The sequence below is a fragment of the Talpa occidentalis genome, unplaced genomic scaffold, assembly GCF_014898055.3.
Source record: "Talpa occidentalis isolate TD23 unplaced genomic scaffold, MPIMG_talOcc4v2.1 talOcc4.13, whole genome shotgun sequence".
NCBI lineage: Eukaryota > Metazoa > Chordata > Mammalia > Eulipotyphla > Talpidae > Talpa > Talpa occidentalis.
The window spans coordinates 85,590,532-85,601,059 of NW_023601322.1; the positions used below are offsets into that span (position 1 = coordinate 85,590,532).

Consider the following 10,528-nt stretch of genomic DNA (forward strand, 5'->3'; position numbering starts at 1 on the left):
CATCTTTGCACAATGTATGCATTTTCATTATGCTTATATTCCCCCACACAATTGCACCCCCCCCGTTTTGACTGTAGTCCTTCCTCTCCCTACCCCTCCCTGTCCCCATGCCCCATAGTTTGTCTCTGGTTTATAGTTGCTTATTGATTTTGATTTTTACTTTGTATTGATTAGTCTTTTTCCTGGTCTCTTATTTAGGTTTTCTAAATTCCTGCTATGAGTGAGACCATCCGGTATTTATCTTTTTCTTTCTGGCTTATTTCGCTGAGCATGATCACTTCCAGCTCCATCCATGTTGCTGCAAATTGCATGTGTTTATCTTTTTTGATTACTGAGTAATATTCCATGGTGTATATGTACCACATCTTCTTGATCCAGTCATCTATTTTTGGGCATTTAGGTTCAATCCTGCTTTTGAGACAATATTTTGAGAAAACTTAATTTTTCAGAACATACAAGGAAATGGACTTATTTGCCATTGTTATAGTAGTATATGTGGAACACATGGTTTAAGGGTTTGCTGGTCTACACAGTTACATTTTGTATATAGCATAACAACATTACATGATGTAACATAGCATAACATACAGTGATGAAAGTGTTTGACCGCTGCCATCACACCGCAAACTTTACTTGCATGCCCACTCTCTCCATCAGTGAAAGAGCAGAGACATGGTATCTGCTTAGAGTCCCTCTTTGTCACTGTTGTGCCTGTAAAAGAGATTCATGGGCTGATGAGAGAAGAAACTACATGTCTTTGAAGAGCTTGCTTACTATATCGTTACAGTAAGTGCAGGCATTTGTTGTCATTTTACTTTCCTTGTCATCAGAAAAATTAAAGATTTCATTATTCTTAAGAAATTTACAGGGCCTCTCTGATTGTACAAAGGGTTAAATCTCAGCACAATGAAGTTATCAGCAGCCACTGCAGCACAAGTTCAATCTCTGACCAGGGAGCTAACCCAGATGGCACAGCAAACCTCTCCTGTCTCTCCTGCTGCTCCCCTCAGCAGTGTATTTCAGTAGATCTGCCTGTTCTGCTCCCCACTCTGTTTCTGATGAATCCTCTCACACCCTGCACCCCACCGCCCATACCTCTGACCTACACCCCAGCTCTTGCAAGCATAAATGAATACAATAACTCTTTTAAAAAAAGAAACTTAAAAATAACACTACCTCAAATTTTCAACAAATATTTTGCAGTATGATTTTTTAAAGGCTTAGTTAGTGGTAAGTTGGTGATAGATTCTTGTACAGAATTCTTGACTACTTGTAGGAATGCATGCCAGCTGATGAGCAGAAAACTTCGACATGGAAAAGTCTATCTTTGATTAGATGTGGTGAGCATGATTTTCAGCACCCAATTTGGCCCTTGATCATTAATTACTTCTTATGTGAGCTGATTGTTGTGTTCATGTTTATTCAATCAAAAAGACCTGCTTTCTAAACAGCCTGCATCTTGAATATATTAATTAATTTCTCTGTTGCTACCAAGGAAAAAAATTGGTATGGATCAGTTATCTAATTATCTATCCACCCATCCTTCCTTATGTCCATCTATCCCTCTATCACCTCTCTGTCATCAACTGTACCAAGAGATATTATTCATGTACTATGGCATTTGAAAACAAAAAAAGCAAAAAAAAAAAAGTTTTCAAATATTAGAAGACAGAATCATAGATAAAAATCATTTAAAAAACATAAAAATGTTCATTCCCAGGTTTCTTAAAAATTCTGATTTGTTAGGTGTCCAGGGTGTGCCTTTAATATAGTTGCTGTGATTCCAGCGCAGACGAATCATGGAAGTGATGCTTGTGGTGAAGCACACTGGCTTAGAGAATCTGTTTTAAAGATGATCCTGGTTTGGAGACTTGATCCATTTTCTAGCTATTGGACTGATATTTCTGGAACTGGGGGTCTATAAAACAGTATTTTGCAACTTAAGTATTTGATTCTGGTGATTTGAAACTGGAGTTTATCCCAGAAGGACATTATTAGCCTGCTATGAACCCAGCATTCATTCCTGCTTGCTTTTTTATTGACTCTTGCTTGACCTACTCAAAAATAACTATTATTTGGGATCAGCGAGGCCCCAGGCTGTTACATATTTAGCACTTCCTTCTCCAAGTCTGAGCCACCCAGCTCGGCTGAGCTATATAAAAAGCACTTGCACAGCGGTCTTTCTTTCTGGCTGTTGATTTAGCTGCACGCCAGTTCATGTGGCTTGCTGGCTGTGTCTGTCTGCTGGCAATATAATGTGGAGATACCTGTTTCTATAGCTACGTATAGTCTGTAGCCTTCAGACAAAATTATTGAACAGTTCTTATTGTGTGAATTTCATTTGTTATGAATATATACTTAAGCTGTAATCTTTTGATTTGTAGGATTTTCTGTTTCATTTGCCTGAGTTTTGTTTAAGTGATAATTCACCAAATGGTACATAGGAATTTGTTTTAAAAATCCTTAAAGCATCTGAATGGTTTGAAGAATGTTGCATCCCTCCCACCCTGATAAGCACCTCTTTTTCTAGAATTTATGTGTGTTATCATCTCTTCTCAGATCCCGGTAGAATTACATTATGTAATTAGTGGTCTCACTTCGGTCAGTGGTAATTTTTTGGTTTATAGTAATCATATAAACTGATAGCACAGTTACTATTTCAATTATGTATTTCCTTTTTTTCCCCATGAATACATTTATACTTGTCAGAGTGTAAGTTCTGATTTTTTAATGACAGTTTATGTTAACCATTGCCATTTTCAACAATTTGTGTTGATTACACCTTCTAATTTTCTCTTGAATTCATGCTGCCCTTTCGGTTCCAGTTGCAATTGCTTTCGAAAGCTATTAAAATAATCTAAGGTAAATGTCTAAAAACAGCTTTTCCAGTTGTCCAGAGAAGGTGGAATTTTTGATTTGGTGGCAATTGGTGACAGTTCCAGTCTGTCCTTTCCAAGTTAATAAAAGGATTAAACTTGCCACACATTCCTTTCCTCCCACGTTGGAACGTGGGTTGTTTAAAATTTTTGCTATTAGGAAAAAATATATATATATATTAGAGTAAAATCTCTATAATTCATTACAAATTACAGTTAAAAACTATTTGTTCACACTTAACAACAACAACAACAAACTCTAATTAAAAAAAATTGGCAACTTGAATACCTTCTTCTCTTCTCCCTCAGGTTGATGTAGTTTAAATTCTTCCTTTACAATTAAGACCCTCTGAAATGCAATGCTAATCATGTCTTCAAAACGTCATGGCTCTGGCGTGGCTGTATGACAAGCTCAAACTCCAAGCATGACAAATAAGGCTTTTGCTGTCTTCCTCACTTACTGCTCAGGTTTGACCCTGCTCATTTCCTGCTGTTCACACTCTCCTGTGCCCCAGCAATCTGTTTTCTTACTTTTTTTTTTTTTTTAAGATTTCTTTCTTTATTTATACAAGCACTGGGTACAGTCAGAAGTGCGGGAGGGTGAGAGAATCCACCAGAGCCAGACCCGGGAGCAGAACAGGCAGACTGACGAAATACACTGCTGAGGGGAGCAGCGGGTGCGGCCGGAGAGGTCTGTTGCACCATGTGGAGCCCTCTCCGGGGGCCGGGGATCGAACCGGCGCTGCAGAGGCTGCGGGCAGCTTCGCAGCCCAGCGCTCAACCTCTGCGCCACCAGGGGAGGCCCTGTTTTCTTACTTTCTTATGGTTATTTGCGTCTTCCTCCAGCCTGAAATGTACTCCTCAGCTGTCCACCTCGCCTCTTTCAATTATTTCAGAAAGTCAAAGTGTGAGCTCTTCTTAGGAGCTTTGAAACTCTTGTCTCTCTCAAGTGGTCCACTCTGTCCTTCCCTCTAATTTATCCCCTGTGTTGCCCTCCTTTGTCATAGAAGTTGTCACCCAGCAATAAAATAATTGTTTTTCTCATCTGTTCCTTCTTTGGGAAAATGAACTTCATTTTGCTCCTTTAAAATCTTTGTCTTGCAGGCAATAAAGGTTGATTTAAGAAATGATTATTTACAGAGGCAAGGAAGAAAGACTATATAACACGTTAGCATATTTATCTCCATTGTTCTCACTTATTATTAATGAGATCCTATTTCATTTGCTGAATTATTTGAATGCACAGGAAAATTATATCCATGTCTCTGAAAAAAAAATTGTGTTTTTTATGCCCTTGTAGAAGAGATGAGGCCCAAATTCTATCAATTAAATATAGCTTATAATAATATCCCTGTCTCTGTTGTCATTACCTCAAGAGGCAATTTAAATATAACTTAATAAGTCAAATGGGACCTCAACCTACCCCAAACCTCACTGATGATGTGATTCTATCCATGGATGAACATTGTGAGTGTTTTTTTCCTTTCCCATTTGGAAGTGAGAATTTTGAGTCTCATATTTATTTCTTTATCCCAGTGATTCTCAGGATTTCAGAACATTGTTAATTTTTTATATTTTATTTTATTTTATATAATTCTTACATCATTTTTCGTTTTTGCACAATGTATGCATTTTCATTTTGATTATATTCCCCATACAATTCCCAACCCCATTATTTTGGCCCTAATCCCTCCTCTCCTCACCCCCGCCCCTGTTAGTGTGTCTCTGGTTTATAGTTGCTTGTTGATTTTGATTTTTCTTTATTATAATTAGTCTTTTTCCTGGTCCCTTATTTAGGTTTTCTAAATTCCTGCTATGAGTGAGCCCATCTGGTATTTTTCTTTTTCTTGCTTTCTTATTTTGTTGAGCATGATCCCTTCCAGCACCATCCATGTTGCTGTAAATTGCATGTGTTTATCTTTTTTGATTGCTGAATAATATTCCATTGTATATATGTACCACATCTTCTTGATCTATTTTTGGGCATTTGGGTTGTTTCCATAGCTAAGCTATTGTAAAAAGTGCTGCTATAAACATAGGGGTAAATAATCCAGTCAAAAAATAGGCAGAAGTGCTAAAAAGAAACTTCTCCAAAGAGGAAATGCAAATGGCCAACAGACATATGAAAAAACATTGTTAAATGTTGATACTCCTCATCTAAGAGGCCACATATTCTCTCTGTCTAGATCCTTTCTGACCATCTAGCCTCCCCATAGCCTGCCTAACTACAGACTTAGTTCAGATCTCAGGTGAAACGTACTTTTTCAAGGAAACTTGACATGATTATTCAAGGCAGAACCCAGGGCCTTTCACTTACTTCCCCAAACCCTGTATTTGCACATAGGAGAGTACATGTTACCTTGAAACATAACAATATATTCTCATCTCTTCATTTACCATGGAACTATAAAATTGTCAGGAACAGAGAATACCTCCTTCACTGTCCAATCCATATACCCAGAAAGTGCCTGCCCATACATATTTATAAAGTGAAAAAAATCTGTATTAGAGAAAATTGAAATTGTTTTGAAAATCAGCTTCATGCTCCTTGAAATATACTCAAAGAAAGATACAAACTACAACCTAAAAATGGGGGTGGGAATCACTGTTTTATAATTTAATTGTTTTTTAAAGATTTATTATTTTTATTTATTTATGCATACAAGAGCTGGCGTATAGGCCAGAGTTGGGGGGTGGGGTGAGAGGATTTGTCAGAGAGAGTGGGGATCAGAACAGGCAGATCTACTGAAATACACTGCTGAGGGGAACAGTGGGCGAGACAGGAGATATCTGCTGCACCATGTAGGTTGCTCCCTGGCCAAGGATTAAACTCATGCTGCAGCGGCTGGCGATAGCTTCAAGTGCTGAGACTTTAACCCCTTGTGCCACCAGGGAGGCCCTAATTTAAGTTTGTGATGGTTGATACTATCTATGAGATCCTCTCCTGTGCCAGAGGATCGTGTTGTGTTCACTTTTCATGCCAGGAAGCTTCAGGAATGTGCTCGTTTGCTTCTGTGTGAGAGCTTCTGAACTGTCCGAAAGGGCATGATAGGCAAGCACTCTGGGAATACCAATGTCAGGTTCCTGACAGCTCATGAGCGAGAACACACCATGTTTAAGTGTGAAGCATGGCCGACCAGGCCAGGACCATCTGGCTGGAGAACAGACAGGAAGACTGTCATTGTGGAGTAATTCACAAGCGAAGCTGGTGACAGAAATAGAAACAAGTTCTTTATGGATGTGAGATGGATTCAAGCATAGTTAACTAAGGATGACATGAGTGACATGAATTGAATTGGCATCTTATGGAGCACTTGGCAGTCCTGTGCTGCGTGGCAGGCCCCCTGGCTGCTGGTGCCCTTCTGCCTGAGCATCAGGACTTTCCTTTCAATTATCGGGTCCCACATAGTTTGTGAACAGCAGAGTCTGAGTGCAGACTCATTCTGTGAGCACTTTGGACATTGTGAGTTTTATTGCCCATGCCCAGACTTATTCAAGAGCTATGGGTCCCACTCAAATTTAGAACCAACCCAGAGCTCCAGATCCCACTCAACTTAAACACCAACCCAGGTACCTGGAGAATGTTGTTCAATGACCTGCCAGATATTGCCCATTAATCTAACAGCTTCTGGAATTATAGAGCCATGCTTCCCTCATTTCCGAATGGGTGGATAAGCATGTATTTAGCGATTTGGTATTCCTGGAAATCTAAATTCTCCCCTTTCAGTACGTACCTCTAAAATATTTTCCTAATAACCTCCTCACTGGTGTGCTTCACATAAATGATATTTAGAAAATATGTTCATGAAAATGACATAGTGCGCACGGTGCCAATCCTCGCTGCAGCCCTTGTTTCCTGATGTTAAATGAACTCACATTTATGTATAGGCCATCCATCTCTTCCCTGCCAGGGCACACTGTTGTTTTCATTTTATCCAGGCACTTTTCCTTTTAATGTTCAGTGCGTTGTCAAACCTACCTTATCGGAAGTAAATGATGTTACCGGCTGTCCTGGGGGAACACAGTAAATATCAGTAGGTAAATAGAAGCTCTGGTAGCTTCTGCAATGTCAACTTTATCTCTGTCACCATTACTGTGATGGAACGTGTGCAGAGCCCCCTGGTCCCTTCCATCTCCAACTGCCTGCATCCCTTGCAATTGGGAGAATATGACTAATGTGTAACCGCACATGAGTTTTAATTACTTTGAAATGCCACAGCAGCAAGTAAAGATAAAGTTCCACTGTACTCAGACACACTCAAAGGACCAATAATCATTACAAACATCATTGACATTCACCCATCCCTTTATTCATTCGAGATTATATAGGAAGAGCTGACCTATTTAAGGAGATCAAGAAATGTTTCCATGTGGGAAGGACTCTTGTTTTAATATATGAATGATCAGTGGGAATTGACTTAGACAAGAGGAAAGGGGGAGGCTTCTAAGCAAGAAATATATGAAAATGATTTGAATGTGGAGGAATATGTACAGAAATAAACATTAGAGAGGATTAAAGGGGCAGAAAGTAGCTTGTTGTGTCTAGAGTGAGGAGGCTGAGAAAGGAGCAGAGTTTGAGGTGACATTGGAGAGAAAGTTTGAAGCCAGAGGTGCAAAACATTATTACCAACATTAAATATTCTTTACAATATCACCCAAATGAGGAGAAACCTCTGAAATTTTTTTTTTTTGAACCTCTGAAATTTTTAAGGGACATGAGTGTGTGTGTCTGCTTATCGGTGTGTGTCCTTCTGGATGTGCATGTGCAGAAGTCTGCATAAAACTGTCTTCCCCTGTGTTCAGATGAATGACATGATCAAATTTTAGTAATCTCTTTAACAGGTATTTGAGCACCTATTAAATGCTGGGTTCTGTACAGTGTGTTGACATGAGATTGATATATGAGAGCTATAAGATTCTTGATTTCATGGGAATTAGCTTAGAAAAAGTCAAGAAAAAAAACAGAAAGGCAATGATGAAATGATGTAATTTCATGTGCCAGGAACAACTGTAAGAAGAGTGAGAGACAGAAAGTGATGGGTGATAGTGACCAGGAAAGGCACAATACAGTTGTTAGTTAGGGGAGGCTTGAGGGAAAGCATTTCAGTCTGCCAAGAGGAAGTGAAAGCTTCAAGGGAGATACTGAGCTTCATGTATTTGAAAAACAGTAAGAAGTTTATATAAGAGGCACTGAATAGACAGGAGTTAAGATGAGGTGAGAAAGGTAGAAAGGGTTTATATTTAATGGACTTACCTTGATATTTACCACTATCTTCCACCACGAAGTATGTGGAAGGGATTATGGATAGCAGAGGAGGATAATAGAAAGATAGATGCAGAGAGGAAGAAGGCTGTTGTGACAGATCAGGCAAGAGAAGATGGTGAATTGTGGAGGAGGTCAGATTCTAGACAGGTTTTGTAGGTAAAACCAATAAGCCTGCTAGTGCATTACATATAGACTTTATGTAGAGAGAAAGTAGAGGAAAAAATGAACCTTGTTTTGACCTGCACAGATGGGTGAGTAGTGGTGGCATATGCTGGGATGGAGAAGAGAAGGAAAAGAATGGGTTTAAGGACAAATGACGATTCTATCATATTATATTTTGCCATGTTGGAGGAGACCTTCTGACATGCCTACTAAGCATCTGTGTAGAGATTTGGCTATGAATTTGAATCATGAGTATGGTTTCCATTTTGAAAATATCTCTGACTTTGATCTAGAACAGATTGTAGGGGAAATGCTCTTACCTCCCACCCTTCTCTTAGTAACCAAACTGTTGTCAAAGTGTGATTTAAATACACATACTTCAAGGAGGAGGTGGCATAAAAGGTGATGTCATAATAGTGAAAAGTTCCAAACTTAACCATGATTCTACACTTGATTTGGGTTCCAAACTTCACTTGGATTTTATAGCACAGTGGGGTGCAGGTTAAATAGATCCTGAGATGCTGGCTATCTGCCAAGTTAACTTGGTCTCAGTTTCCAGGTGGAGGAGGAAAAAGAGATATCCTCCCCTTTCCATTCAGTGACATAACCCCTCCACAGAGCAGCACAGAAAGCTCCAGACTGTGCATGTACAACATTCAGTGCCAAGTAGCTGAAGTCCCTTGGGCTTGAGTAACTGGTAGACTTGTTCTTACCCTACTGAATAGTAAAAGCCCATGCCCCTCCAGCCCATTACTGTGGCCACTAGCCACATGCATATTTAAATTTAAATTACTCTAACTCAAAGTTAAATAATACTAAAATGTCAATTGTTTAATAGCACTAGCTATATTGTGTTCCATAGCCACATGAAGTTAGTGGCTACCATATTGGATAGGGCAGAGAACATATTTCTTTCATCACAGAGAGTTGGTTTTTTTTTTTTTTTTTTTTTTTTTTTGACAGCTCTGGTATAAAGAGGATTGAATTTAGGATAGGATTATTTCTGACTTCTAGTTCCACTTTATCTGCTAACGCTCAATGAAAAGATTTCTTTAGTGCAGAGAATCCAACCTTGATTCACATTTAATTGAGTTTATGGTAGGGAGTATCAAGTAAGTTGGTGCAATTGATATATTCCACCATTTCTCTTATATGGGTTTTACCCTTATATGTCATATTATGTAATAAAACAACAAATCACTGTTCTTTCACATGGAGACCTGGGGAAATGGGTTCTGCATCAGTTCAAAGAACTATGATAGAAATGAGAACTGATCAAGGCTTGTCCATTCTATTCAGAGGCCCTGAAATGTACTTTCTTCTCCTTTTGTGCTATTTTAATGAAGCTTTGCCACTCCATCGAATTATGTAAGTTGTAAACAAAGAGCACATCATTATGAGCAGAATCTAATGTAATATCAGCCTTTAAGGGTCTCTATGAACCCAGTATGAACAGCAGTGCCATACAGAAAAGCAACACAATTGATCTAAAGAAAACGCTTTCATTCTGCACACCAACTAGTACAAGAATAAAGGACACCCCACCAAACAATGACTTGTATTGAAAAAGAAAAATATGTGAAGCAAGACTGCCAAATTATTTTTCTTTTACGAAAGGAGAAAATCACACATAATTATCTCTGGTAAATGAGTGTGTTTGTGAAAGTTGGCAGTGGGCTCAGAAATAATAACTATAAAAATATTCAACATTCAATCAAGTTAAAACAACTTGTCTGTTTTTAATATAAATTTTAGGAAAAGGACTTTTGAGCAAGGAATGCATTCAAAAGGGCATGGAGACAGCCTCTGAGCCCTGCATGCTTATCGACATTGGTGGGACATCATGGGTCTCTGCAATCAAGGGGAGTCTCTGAGCCAGACTGAAGGTATTTGTCTATCCCGCTAACTCAATTACTGAGCAATTGCGATGTGTAGCTTAGTAATTCATGCATTAGCAAGTAACAACTGAATACTTTTTAGCTAGAGCTGCTTGGAACTCCATGCCCAGAAAGGAAGTAGATGTGATACACTTTGTGGTTTTATTCCTGCGCGCACACGCGTGTATTCAAAATGAAATAGTCTACGCCAGAGAAATGTGCAAAACAAGAACTTGCATTTCAGCCCAGAGATAATGCACAGGTGTCACCTCTTAGCTCCCATTGCCACGAGCATTAGTGTCAGCTTACTAACCTGAGAGTTTGCAAATTTTAGCGGGAAATTGCTT

General features: G+C 38.9%; 1 long non-coding RNA gene across 2 annotated transcripts; it reads right to left on the minus strand.

The window, feature by feature from the left end:
- Positions 1-480: 480 nt before the first annotated feature.
- LOC119242750 (uncharacterized) lies at positions 481-8,655 on the minus strand. Of its 2 annotated transcripts, none has more exons than XR_005124558.1 (3): positions 8,625-8,655; positions 6,856-6,887; positions 481-711 (listed from the first exon to the last, which is right to left on the minus strand). It is a non-coding gene; the product is annotated as an uncharacterized LOC119242750 (long non-coding RNA). The 2 variants fall into 2 exon arrangements; XR_008551510.1 differs by having other exon boundaries at positions 6,753-6,887.
- Between the last annotated feature and the right edge of the window lie 1,873 nt (positions 8,656-10,528).